This window comes from Malus domestica, chromosome 04 (genome assembly GCF_042453785.1).
Source record: "Malus domestica chromosome 04, GDT2T_hap1".
Lineage (NCBI taxonomy): Eukaryota > Viridiplantae > Streptophyta > Magnoliopsida > Rosales > Rosaceae > Malus > Malus domestica.
In genome coordinates, this window is record NC_091664.1 from 8,650,187 (window position 1) to 8,664,468 (window position 14,282).

The 14,282-nt window shown below is 42.7% G+C and overlaps 1 long non-coding RNA gene across 1 annotated transcript; it reads right to left on the bottom strand.

Moving 5' to 3' along the window:
- Positions 1 to 10,477: 10,477 nt before the first annotated feature.
- Positions 10,478 to 11,489, bottom strand: LOC139195257 (uncharacterized). The gene is made up of 3 exons (XR_011579945.1): positions 11,239 to 11,489; positions 11,058 to 11,155; positions 10,478 to 10,882 (listed from the first exon to the last, which is right to left on the bottom strand). It is a non-coding gene; the product is annotated as an uncharacterized lncRNA (long non-coding RNA).
- Between the last annotated feature and the right edge of the window lie 2,793 nt (positions 11,490 to 14,282).

The window sequence follows — 14,282 nt, forward strand, 5'->3', positions numbered from 1 at the left end:
TTAGGGTAATGTTAGCGAGACTAAATATGTAGACTAAATTTTGTAAACTAATGACATAAAAGTTGATGATTGGATTATTACTTAAGTGTTTTAACGTGCTTATTTTTTATTTGTGACACGTCATTTAGTTTACAAATTTAGTCTACCTACTAGCATTACTCATCAGTTTATAGATAAAAGTATTAATTACAAAGATATTTTATTTTTATTTTTTGTTTTTGCATAACAGTTAACATGTATTATCCTTATTCGCTTATGAAGATTCGATGAATTATATTTATCATTTAAGTGACCAAGTTAAGATTCAAAGTATTATCTCTATATTTAACCTATTAAGAGTTTATTGAATTATAATTAGCATAAAGATCCATGTGTTCAATTTATTTAAAACAAGTGCATACACTGTATATTGAATCAAAGCAAAGCAGATTGGTTTTATCATCTAACTATTTAAGAGTACGCTGATTGGTGTGTCATGTTAATTTAAAGAAGGACACTAAAATCATGGAGCGAGACATTCACTAAATGCAAAAAAACTGTAATGGTTTAGAAGAAGCAAGAATTCTCATTTTTGAAACAATAGGGTACTCATTGACGCAAGAATTAGAATAGAAGAAAAATCTTTTAATTAACTTTTATGTCTTTTGGGGGAAAAAGAGTTATAGGTTCGCAGCTAGAATAATGAAATTTTAACTTTGAAATTCTATTTGGCATCTTGAAGGATGAGGATGTTGATTGGGGTATAAAAGTTGAACTCATGAAATTTCAACAATTTGGAAATATCAACACTATTTAAGTTGAACTAATCAAATCTCAACAATTTTAGAAAAATCAGCTAATGTGTCAAGTTAATTTAAAGAACGACGTTGAAATCATGGAGTGAGACATTCATTAAAAGCAAAAGAAAAATGTAATGGTTTAGAAAAAGCAAGAATTCTCATTTTCTAAATGGTAGGGTACTAATTGAATTATTAACATCTCTTTCAGAGTATTGAAATACGTCTCAAGTTTAATCCATACCTCCACCAAAATCAAATAAGAAAATGTTGGTTACACAATGATCTGTATGAGGAAATAAATAAACTACTAGAAATGATATTGTTGACAACTGTTGAATTCTTTTTGTAGTTAGGGTTTTCTTCTTTAACCCACTACATTTTTCCCTTTTTAATGTAGGCTATGAACATCATTTATAATCAAAAGAGAAAAAAAAGGAAGGACACTACTGAATTTTCTTCAAAGTCTAGATCGTAGTTCCTTTCCAGCTTCCCATGAGGCTTCGCTCCTGCATTAGAGCATCTTAAGTGGGGGCTTTATCTTCTATGAGGCTACTACATTTCAAGCCTTAGTAAGAAATTTTATTCCCAATGAGCCGAAAAATGGGGTAGATCCACCACTGGAGCTAGCAACTTCTTTTCTTAGGTAGCATAAAATTGGGTACATTTAGCCCCAAAAAATAATGGGTCCGACAAAAAAAAGTAGCAACCAATGTGAGCAAAAGTCTAGGGTAAATTACATTTTGCACTCTCAATTTTGGGTGCAATTGCAATCTCATCCCCAGTGAGGGGCTCTACATGGGGCTGGAAAAGTGGTAGATATAGCCCATTTTAGAGCTCAGAGGAATCTTTGGTGCTTTATAAAATAATTTCTCCCAATGAGGGGCTATATCTTTCGGGCTCTATATGGGGCTATATATATTTATTTATGTAGTAATTTGATTAAGCCATGATTTTTTTTTTTGTGTTAGCTTTTCTTAAGTTGATTTTTGGACGTGCTATCTTAATTTTTTTTTTATGAACCCTTCAACCTAAAAAGTTCAAATTGTGACAAAGTTAGATTTCATCACTTATAAATCGTTCGTTGGATTATATTCTTTTATCTCAAACTCATCCGTTGAAAGAAACAAACCTACTTCGCCTTCTGAAATAATTTGATTTTGACGTATAACACAACAATTTACCTAGGACCAATTGGTAAATTAGGATCATACAATTTTGAAAATAAATTATTTGAAAATTTCACCCATCAATGCTCATGAACATTAAATCAATTTGAAATTTCAATTCTTATGGAATTTAAAACAATCATTAATTAGCCAAATTGCAAGAAAAATAAGTAAGAAAAAAGAATTAAAATAATAATAAAAGGAGAGTACAAGTGTATTTGCAAGTGGATGGAGATTGATAGAGTTTTGCTCACATGGGTTGCTACTTTTTTTGTGAAACCCACTGTTTTTTGGGGCTAGATGTAGCCCAATTTTATGCTACACAAGAAAGGAAGTTGCTAGCCCCGTAGTAGTCTCATGGAGGATAAAGCCTCCATTGGGAATGCTCTTAAAACATTTCAATCTTATACATTTACTTATCATTTCATTTCAATATCATACATCCGTTAAATATTATGTCAATTTATCTGTCACTTTTTGATGCGGACCAAAAAAAAAAGAAAAAAAAACCTAATTGTTTAAAATATTAAAAAACTACAAAAACAATTTAAAATAAAAATCTAAATCCCTACTATCAAAAATAAAAATCTAAATCCTCCAGCACCACCACCAACCCACCTACGAAACCCTAGTCGTAAAGAGAAACGCGCACAGCTTCCATCTCTCTATTGGCATAGCCCCATCTACGATCAGCCATGGGGCAAATTTCACGGATCGTTAGCACATGCCTTCATCCCTTCACGCAAGGACCTGCAACCAGATCTCGACCTGCTACTGAAACCCAGACCATAAATCTGATTGAAGCCCAAACCACCGCCGCACCTGATTGATTCTGAACCATGAATCTGTTCTGAACCATCGCCACGATATTAGACCCGATGAACCACAAAGACCTGCCATTTGATTGTCGCGATGACCTCTGCTGCAATCTGTTTGAACCACCGCGCCCAGACCCCCTGCACCTGCATCCCGCATCCCGCATCAGACTACCACAGTCTAGCGCCTGTCTCAAGCCAAATTCTCATTTATTTTCTATTTTCGTGGTGAAAGGGGGCTTCAAGCCCAGATCCTATTTCATCAATTTTAAATGGAGTTTGTTTGTACCATACTTGACCAATCCCGAAATTACCGAGCACCGGCCAACGCTATACTGTCAAGGACCCAGAAGAGTTCCCCTCCGACCAGGAGGCCAATCACTACTCGACACGTGTCAAGATTAGAAGCCAATCAGAGCGCAGCACATGTCAACATCAAGAACCAATCATAACATGACACATGTCAATGTGACAAAGCTACAAGTTTTTCTATAAATAGGGGTCATCCCCCCACAATATTGCCTAATGCCATTTTGTGTGAAATCATTCACAAGAACTCACTAAATTGAGAGCTTGATCCTTTGTACTTGTGTAAGCCCTTCACTACTAATAAGAACTCCTCTACTCCGTGGACGTAACCAATCTGGGTGAACCACGTACATCCTGTGTTTGCTTCTCTGTCTCTATTCATTTACGTACTTATCCTCACTAGTGACCGAAGCAACCAAGCGAAGGTCATAAAACCTGACAGTTTTTGTTGTACCAAAGTCTTCGCTGATTTTGTGCATCAACATTTGGCGCCGTCTGTGGGAAACGACACTTATTCCTACTCTCTTCAGCTGTGTCAAGCTGGTTTCTATCATTCGTACACTTTATTTTGATCAGGCATCCCTCTCCAGCATGGGAAGCGAAGGAAGCCACATCACACAGAATGACACCCCCTTGTACATAGTGCGAAACAACGAAAGAAGGAAGGAAAACGAGTTCTTCTTCAAGCTAAAGTCGATGAGTTGGAAGCTCAGAACAACAAGATAGCAATGAGGAATGAGGTCCTCCAGGAGCAATATGAGAAGCTCTTCGAGACACTCCACGAAGCTAGGCAAGCTCAGACACGCGAGCTTGTTGCCCCCGTGGAAGTCAACCATCAACTGGGTGCCCTCCAACATGGAGGGTCACATGCATTCGACATAGATATCCCTGATAGGGAACAGATTACCCCTCGACTTGATAATCAACATGAGGCTTCTCTTAACCCAGTTGCTTCGACCTGAACCATGAGAAGTGGAGGGAGACACCTCTTTGCTGAAGGGGCAGAAGGATCGAAAGCCGTCTTTCGCGATTGTCGGGATTTCTTGAAGCAACGTCGAGAGAATTCCATCCATATAAGCTCAAAGATTAATGACCCAAGGATTTCTAAGAGACTCGGTCCCTTGCCACGGCCCAAGCCGGCCACCAATTTAGGGAAGGGGCAACAAGTCCTAGAGAGACATGAGGGTACAGGGGACTCAGAGGTGTTCCGACAGACATACCCTGGAAGCCAGTACAGCGAGTCCAGGGAAAAATCACATGCCCTTGATCAAACCTTCCTAATTCCAATAGGAGATGGAGATTTACGAAAGAAAACTCCAGTGACACATAACTCCGCTCAGGACCCCCTTGTCCTACAACTTCTTGAGGAAGTAAACAAGTTGAAGGCTGAACGTCAGGCTGAAATACCTGACTGGAACCAACCCAGGCCTGGCCCTCTTACAAGGAGGATCCTCAACACCCCCCTTCAAGCAAAGACAAAGCAAAAGCTTGGCTTGCAACTTTATACTGGAAAAGAGGACCCGATTGAGCACCTTAACCTCTTTGAGTCCACCATGGCATACCGGATGCACACCGACGAAGAGCGATGTCTTCTCTTCCCCTCCACCCTCTCTAGTGGAGCTCTAAATTGGTATTGTCGTCTTACACCTGAGACGGTATACTCATTTGAGGAATTGAGGAAACTATTTGTTTCCCAACACATTTTCCAAACCGATCGCTTGCACTCTGCAGATGACTTGTACACTATCCGCCAGAAGCCAGACGAGTTATTACGTATGTATGCTGGCCGCTTCAGCCATGAATACTCCCGGTGTGCCGAGGCAGACGACAAGACTGCCCTCAAAGCCTTCACGGCAGGCCTACGTGATTGTTTCTTTAAATACATGATCAATGCCAATACTTGGAAGACTTACTCTGAGGTGATGGCGCAGGCTTATAACCATGCCTCCGCCGAGGCAAAGACATATCAGGAGAAACCCCCTACAACCATCCTTTATCAACAAGTGGGAGGTGGAAGCCAGACTCACCTAAATGAGAAGACCTCGACTTTCCAAACAGCAGTGGCACCTCCCCATGCCTTGTATAATGCTTCACCGAATCAACAGACATATCAATTTCAAGGCAAGAGGAAGGATTTCCATCCTCACCACTATCCTTTCAGTAAAAAGAGTAAGGGACACTATCCCGATAACCAAGGGTATCGCCACAATAACGCTCGCCCCCAGGCAGTCAATGCAGTGGGTCAAACCCGCGTCAAAATACCCCCTACCCCAAGGTATGAGACATACACGCCCTTGAATGCCACATGCGCGGCCATTTACCCCAGCATAGCTCACCTGATACCAAAGCCAAAGCCGAGGCACCCAGATTACACGCCCCCGAATAACGCGGGCATGTTTTGTTGCTACCATGAGCATAACGGCCATGATAGCGAGAAATGTATCATCCTCTGTGATCGTATTGAAGCTTTGGCACGAGAAGGAAAAATTGATCAATTCCTTCTTCACCCTCAAAGGGATAACCGTAACCAACGCCAGGTGAATGTCATATATTCCATAAGCGGCGGCACACCCATATCTGAATCTTCCAATAGGGCCATGAAAAACAGTGAACGAAGTCTGAGGCCTGGTCACCAAGTGTTTCACGTGGAAGACATCAGGGGAGGGAAGTATCAAAAACCTAACTGGGATCCGATATGTTTCTACCCTGAGGAAGAAAGAGGCATCATCTACCCTCATAACGACCCATTGATCGTGGAGGCTCACATAGCCAACTTTGATGTTCGACGAATCCTCGTAGACACAGGGGCTTCGGTCAATATCATGTTTGCCGAAGCTTTTAGGGCACTCAGTGTAGCTGAACACTTGCTCGATCGCTCGATTTCTCCTCTGATAAGCTTCTCCGGTGATATCGTGCAACCCTTAGGGAGCATACATTTACCCTTTATTATTGGTACAGGCCCTTACACGGCTACCATTACCACTAACTTCCTATTGGTTGACTGCCCAACGGCATACAATGTCATCTTTGGGCGCACAGGCATCAATGATCTCAAGGCTATGGTATCCACGCATATGCTGTTGATGAAATTTCCAACCCCCCATGGCAACGGCTACATCAGAGGAGATCAGCTTAGTGCACGATCATGTTACAACACTTCAGTTAAGCAACAACACTTGCCCGGACCCAAGGAAACCCTGTTTGTACATGACCAAGTCACAAAGACCAGCCTAGATGAAGCGACCTTGGATCTTCCTGATAGCAACAATCAACCCGATGATCCTCGAGATGACTCTTTCACCCAGCAAGCCCAACCTGCTGAAGAGTTGGAGAAGGTACCTATCTCAAGAGATCATCCAGACCGCATGGTGAATATTGGCACCACATTGTCACCACCCCTTCGGTTAGCATTGATATCTTTTTTGAAAGAGAACACTGAAGTCTTCGCCTGGTCATACGAGGACATGCCAGGCATCTCTCCCGATGTCATCTGTCATCGTTTGAGTATTGACCCCAAGATCAAGCCGGTGAGACAGAAGCGAAGATCTTATGACGCTGAACGATACGAGGCAATGAAAGCAGAAGTTGAAAAACTCAAAGGCATAGGCTTTGTCCGCGAAGTCAATTACCCGACATGGGTAGCAAATGTGGTCCTTGTTAGGAAAAATCCGACCAAAGAAAGTCTTTCGCTTCAAAAGGTCTTGTGGAGGATGTGTGTTGACTACACCGACCTAAACAAAGGGTGTCCGAAGGATAGTTTCCCTCTTCCTCTTATTGACAGGCTTATAGACTCTACGGCAGGGTGTGAGCTCTTGAGCTTTATGGACGCTTATTCAGGATACAACCAAATCCTCATGAACCCCTCAGACCAAGAACACACGGCCTTCACTACTGACAGGGGACTATATTGCTATAAAGTCATGCCTTTCGGCCTAAAGAATGCAGGAGCAACTTATCAGAGACTGGTCAATTCAATGTTCGCCGAACAAATTGGGAAGAACATGGAAGTTTACGTTGATGATATGCTAGTCAAAAGCAAACATGCTGACCAACACATCACCGACCTATCTGAAACTTTCACCATTCTAAAGAGGTATCGAATGAGGTTGAACCCTAACAAATGTGCCTTCGGCGTGGGCTCTGGCAAATTCTTAGGCTTCATGATTAGCCAACGAGGCATTGAAGCTAACCCTGAAAAGATCAAAGCAATCCTCGACATGAAAGAGCCAATAACTTCAAAAGACATCCAAAGCCTTACTGGCAAGGTGGCAGCCTTAACCAGATTCATCTCTAAGGCCACAGACAGATGTGCTCCTTTCTTCAAAGCACTCAAGGGAAATAAGAAGTACATTACATGGACGGAGGAATGTGCCAAGGCATTCAGGAACCTCAAAGAGTACATGAGTAAAGCCCCTCTGCTCTCCAAACCAGAAGTTGGTGACACTCTCATCATCTATCTATCGGTTTCGACTTCAGCAGTCAGTTCTGTTCTTATTCGAATGGACAGTGGTGTCGAACGGCCCGTCTACTACGCTAGCAAGGCCCTACAAGATGCGGAGACACGATACTCCAACATTGAGAAATTAGCTCTAGCATTGGTCATGTCTGCTCGGAAACTTCGCCCTTATTTCCAAGCACACGCCATCATCGTGCTTACCAATCACCCTCTTCGACAGATACTCCAGAGTCCTGACACGTCTGGGCGAATGATCAAATGGGCGATAACATTGGGTGAGTTTGACATCTCCTACCAACCAAAACCAGCCGAAAAAGGTCAAGCAGTAGCAGATTTCATCGCCGACTTCACATATCCTGTTGACATTGCTTCTACACCTGAAGCAGTAGCTTCATTACCATCGGAAGCTCAGAAAGTAGAATCAACGACCTCAGCATGGAGTCTGTATGTTGATGGCTCATCCAACCAACAGGGCTGTGGAGCGGGACTAGTCTTGACTACGCCCGACAAAGTAGCAATGGAGTATGCTCTTCGTTTCAAATTCAAGGCATCAAACAATGAGGCCGAGTATGAAGCCCTTCTAGCAGGATTACGTTTGGCCAAACACCTCGGGGTTAAACAAATTGATATTTTCAGTGACTCCCAATTAGTGGTCAACCAGGTTACCAACAACTTTGATGCTAAGGACAGCTCCATGGCAGCATATCTTGCGCAAACACAACTTTTGCTCAAGCACTTCCACTACCAGATCACCCAAGTTCCTCGAGCGGCAAACAGTCATGCAGACGCCCTGGCTCGCCTCGCCTCAGCTGTGGAAGACAAGATTGGAAGAAAAATTCATGTCGAACTGTTGGCAACACCAAGCACCATGGCCGCAGAAGTATGCAACTTACAACAGGGGGATAGTTGGATCACCCCGATCTATAATTTCCTTGCTCATGGCACCCTCCCAAATGATAAAGTCCAGGCTAAGTAAATTCGATACAAGTCTACCCGCTACCTGATCATCAATGATCAACTCTATAAGCGAGGTTTTAGCCTGCCATACTTAAGGTGTCTTACGCCTGCCGAGGCGGAAATCGTCCTTCGGGAAATACATGAGGGAGTCTGTGGAGATCATGCTGGATCTCGGTCCCTAGCACACAAGACTTTTCGCCAAGGATATTACTGGCCAACACTCCACCAGGATGCCATCAAAGTATCCCGCTCATGTGACAAATGTCAACGATATGCAACTATTCCTCATTCCCCTCCAGAGCCTCTTACTCCTATGATCAGCCCTTGGCCCTTCGCCCAGTGGGGACTTGATTTGATCGGCCCAATGCCGGCAGGGAAGGGCAAAGTCTGTTACGCAGTCGTTGCAGTGGACTACTTCACAAAGTGGGCCGAAGTAGAACCCTTGGCAACCATTACTGAGGCAAAGATAGAAGACTTCATGTGGAAGAACATCCTTTGTAGATTCGGCATTCCCAATGCGATAGTCACTGACAATGGGCGACAGTTTGACAACAAGAAGTTCAGGTTGTTCTGCTCTAAGTTCAACATCAACTTATGCTTTGCCTCTCCAGCTCATCCCCAGTCTAATGGACAAGTTGAGGCCATCAACAAAATAATCAAGCGCACTTTGAAAACCAGCTTGGACAAAGCTAAAGGCTGTTGGCCAGAATTTGTACCCCAAGTTCTTTGGTCATATCGCACTTCATATCGGACTTCAACAGGAGAAACTCCATTCTCACTTGCCTTTGGCACAGAGGCGGTTGTCCCTGTTGAGCTCGAGCAAGCAACATTCCGAGTCCAGAACTACATTCAAAGTGAAAATGACAAACAACTCACCCTCAACTTGGATTTAGTCGAGGAACACAGAAACCAAGCTCACTTGAGGAATGTCGCCTACAAGCAGCGCATCTCCAACTATTATGACTCTAGGGTCAAGCCTCGTTCTTTCAAAATAGGAGACTGGGTCTTAAAGAAAAGATTACTCTGCGACAGAGTCCCGAGTGAAGGCACACTTAGTCCAAACTGGGATGGACCGTATGAAGTCATTGGCATCAGTCGCCCTGGCTCTTACACACTTAGAAGCTCCGATGGCAAGACCCTTGGCCATCCATGGAACGCTGATCACTTGAAGTACTACTACAAATAGACTCACGATGTACAAGTGTTGAGCTATAACCGTTCGGCATCCTATGTAATGAAGGCCATTTGGCAATGAATTCAATAAAGAGGTAATTTAGCCAACTCAGCCCTCACTCTTTTACATTCATAGCAAGCGATGCCGGAACCCTTCTCAATCAGAAAGCAATCCGTCTTCCACAGTCACTACAAAACAAGCAAATGAAGACCGTGTCAAGCGCCAAAAAAAAAAAAAAAAAAAAACAGCTTCATCCAAAAAGCTTCACCCGAAAAGCTTCACCTAAAAAGCTTCACCCAAAAAGCTTCACCCGAAAAGCTTCACCTCCAAAGCTTCACCCACAAAGCTTCACCTAAAAAGCTTCACCCACAAAGCTTCACCTAAAAAGCTTCACCCAAAAAGCTTCACCCGAAAAGCTTCACCTCCAAAGCTTCACCCACAAAGCTTCACCTAAAAAGCTTCACCCACAAAGCTTCACCCAAAAAAAAAAACTTCACCCGAAAAGCTTCACTTAAAAAAGCTTCACCTACAAAGCTTCACCTAAAAAATCTTCACCTAGAAAGCTCCCTCTACTTACTTTCACCATCAAAGCTTCACCATCAAAGCTTCACCCAGAAAGCTTCATCTACAAAGCTTCACCATCAAAGCTTCACCTCGAAAGCTTCATCTACAAAGCTTCAACACCAAAGCTTCACCTACAAAGCTTCAACACAAAACCTTGCTCCAAATAAACAAATTTTGTTCACAAAACCCAAGATGCCCTTGAACTTGTACAAAAACACTTGGGTAAACATAAACATTTTTTGTTTTACACCCACAAGGGCCCAAAATTTTCCTTCTTATTTATTCACTTATATATGTTCCCAAACATATTATAATAGATCCAACAACAAGCCAAAGTCCCAAGTTTCATAATGGACAAAAGTACAAGCAATTCATCAATAATGAAGGTGCTACAAAAATTGGAATCTGCCCCAAAATAGAAATCCAACCCAAGAGACTTTTTCTCTCTCTCCCTCTTCCGCCTCCTTTCATCTATCAAATTTCTGCAACCTCTGATCTTCTCCAATGGAGCTGAATTTTGGACACCCTATAGTTCTTGAGCATATGAACAACTTTCAAGAAGGAACCATTTCTGTTTGAGCGACGGAAATTAAAGTGTTGAAGCTCCAAACATGACAGTCGGATTCTTGCAGATTTCGAAGCTGCTGTGATGTTTCGAAGATCTGGAAATATTTAACCATTAGTTCATTCTGAATTTTTGATATGTTATGAAAGAGACGATGAGGAACAACTTCAATGAAGAAAGCATGCCGATCTGAACAATAGAAAATGGAGTTTCGAAGCTCACAACAAATCTGACGGGTTGACAGAAAAATAATAACCAGTCATTCATCATACCTGGATTTCTGGAGTTATACTGCTCCGAGGGATCTCAAATTTGGATATGTTGTAGTTCACGAGCTGAGGAACAACTTCAATGAAGAAAGCATACCGATCTGAACAAGAGAAAATGGAGTTTCGAAGCTCACAACAAATCTGACGGGTTGACAGAAAAATAATAACCAGTCATTCATCATACCTGGATTTCTGGAGTTATACTGCTCCGAGGGATCTCAAATTTGGATATGTTGTAGTTCACAAGCTGAGGAATAACTTCGATGAAGAAAGTATGTTGATCTGAACAAGAGAAAATGGAGTTTCGAAGCTCACAACAAGTCTGACGGATTAACAGAACATTGATGAACAGTTACTCATCATACTTGAATTTCTGAAGTTGTACTACTCCGATGGATCTCAAATTTGGATATGTTGTAGTTCACAAGATAAGGAAAAACTTTCATGAAGACGACTTTGCAATCTGAGCTATAGAGAAAGGTGTTATCTTGCATCCACTCAGGCTGATTAGTGGAAACGAAAAGCAATTCCACCAAAGAAAAGATGAAAAAGAGAGAAAAGCTACTAATTGCACTTGATCTTGTCTAGTCAATAGCATGCAGCATCAAACACACAAAAGTTGGAAATATTTTTAGATAAAGCATATACGAATGTGTGACATCGAAACAAGGATTCGTTACTTTGACAAATTAGTAACACGCGAGACACCTCATTCGGCAACTCTCTTCGCCTGAAGACTTGGGGGACTCCCACCATATGCTACTGCACCTTGATACTCGACAGTCTCACAACCACTCAGTGACTTGGATTTTTCAAGTCTCCAACCGAGAAGTTTTCCTCACTCGGGAAATTAAGGGAACACTACCTCAAACTACATGCTTCACTCACAAAGCTTCAACAATACAGGTTTCAACAAAAGCAAAAATTCAAAGAACTTTATGAAGAAGGCTTTGGTGTATTTAACACAATATGTTGAAATGAAGCAAAGCTTATTTATTAATATTTTCGATAAGCCACAAATATGTACATATACATGAGTCAAAATAAACAAACAAAAGGGAGCCTTCACAAAGGTTGCTTAGGGGAAGTCTCAGCAGTCGGTAGAGCCCCAGAAAGAGAAAGCACCGGAGGGTGGTTATCCGGAGCCTCAGTACTTGACAAAACCCCAGAAGGAGGAGGCATTGGAGGTTCATCATTTGAAGCTTCATTACCAGGTACAACCCTAGAGGACGAAGGCAATAAATGCCTTTGGAACAAACCCACAAACCGCTGATGATCAAGTAAAACCTTACCATCAGATTCCTTCATCTGGTCAAGCTTCCTCTTCATGTTTGTAGCATAGTCATGGGCGAGCCGGTGCAACTGCTTATTCTCATGCTTGAGCCCTCTAATCTCCTGTTTGAGACTCATCACTTCAGCAGCCAATGATTCAACTTGGCGGGTTCTAGCAAATAGGCGTTGGGCCATATTAGACACAGAACCTGCACACTGAACACTAAGAGCCAAAGAGTCCTTAACAGCCAACTCATCAGACCGTTTGGAAAGTAGTCTGTTATCTTTGGGAGTGAGAAGGTTCCTGGCCACCACTGCAGCGGTCATATCATTCTTCATCACAGAATCCCCAACGGTAAGAGGACCGGTAGGGGATATGAAGGATGGGCGCCATATGTTGTCTGGAGAAGGCGTGGCTGTCTCTTCTCCAAGGTTCAAGTCAAAACGACGGTCGGAGGGTCCAGACATTTTCAAATGTGTTGAAGAGGGAAGAGGTCAGACAAATCAAGATCTTAGAAGTGCAAGAAATGAGCTTCTACTGGTAGAGATTCAAGTGTGCTGTGGAACTTAATGTCAGCCTCTATAAAAATCTGCACTCGACGGAGCTTCAGAAATCGAAGAGGCGTTTGCTTTCTCAAAAGCTGGGCTGCTCAGAGACCACGAGGGCCGATCTCAGAAATCGAAGAGGCGTTTGCTTTCTCAAAAGCTGGGCTGCTCAGAGACCACGAGGGCCGATCTCAGAAATCGAAGAAGCACCTGCTTTTTCAGCCTCGTCAGCACCTGTCACATGCACAATCAGCTTTGCGGAAATTACGGGCACTCTGTCGAAGATTTCTGGTGAAGTAGAAAGCACGTGAATCTTACTGTTCAATCACCGCTCTCCATATGCACCATCAACTCCTCGGGTACCACATATAACTTTGTCAAAGATCTCTGACAAAGTTTAGGCACGAGAATTTCGAAGTTCCAGCTACCCTACTATTACCCATAAGGGTAAAGGAACAGCACCACTGCTTGACAACTGGAAAGTCCCTATGTGTGTCGACCTCCGTGTTTTGCGGCAAGACAGGTTGGCAAGAACGTCCAACCTTTACTCACATTCGAGAAAATACTCCCAACATAATTACTTTCTAAAAAACCGGAGTAGCACCGCTTTCCGAATCTCGAGAGTCAGATCCTCGACGGGATTGCTTGTTCGAAAACCGAAGAGGCACAACTCTCAGAACTTCGAGAGCCAGATTTCCTTAGATAAAGCTTGTCTGTAATCTTCACACGTAACATCAGCTTTCCAGATACCACATACCACTTTTTCAAAGTGCTCTGACAAAATTAAAACACGTGAAGCTGGCAGCTCCCACTACATTGCTGTGACCAAGAAGGGTAAAGGAATAGCATTACTACTTGTTATTGGGAAATCCCTATATACATTGACCTCCCTCCTCAACGGACAGAAAAACCTGCAAAAATGCTCAACCCTTTCTCGCATTCGAAAAGGCACCCTTAACATAACCTCTCGAAATACTCAGCTTTATTTCCCCCCGATAATGCCTCAGCAAATAAGCCACACCAAGAACAAGAGTATCTCATATCATCAGGGTCGAAAGCAAGAGTATCCCATATCATGCTTTCTCCCTGTCTTTGTCTTTGTCCTTGTCCACACCTGCAGGACAAGGAGAAAGAGAGCAGTCAGTCGGAACCTGAAATCAAACCTCCAATTTGGAACTGACTGCCTGGAGCCTTTGCCTGGTTGCTTACTTAGCATTGCTCTCGAGTACTCATCCTCAACTGCTGTCAAGGTCACGAATTCCACCGGCAAATACCTCATGACAGTTGATCAGATATTGGCTCTTTACACTGAAGCTGCCAAGCGTGGATGAGTCACTATGAAGGAATGTTCTGAAGGACCATTTAAATGCAAAGGTTGCACACCACTTCTGCCATGCAAAAGATTGAAGC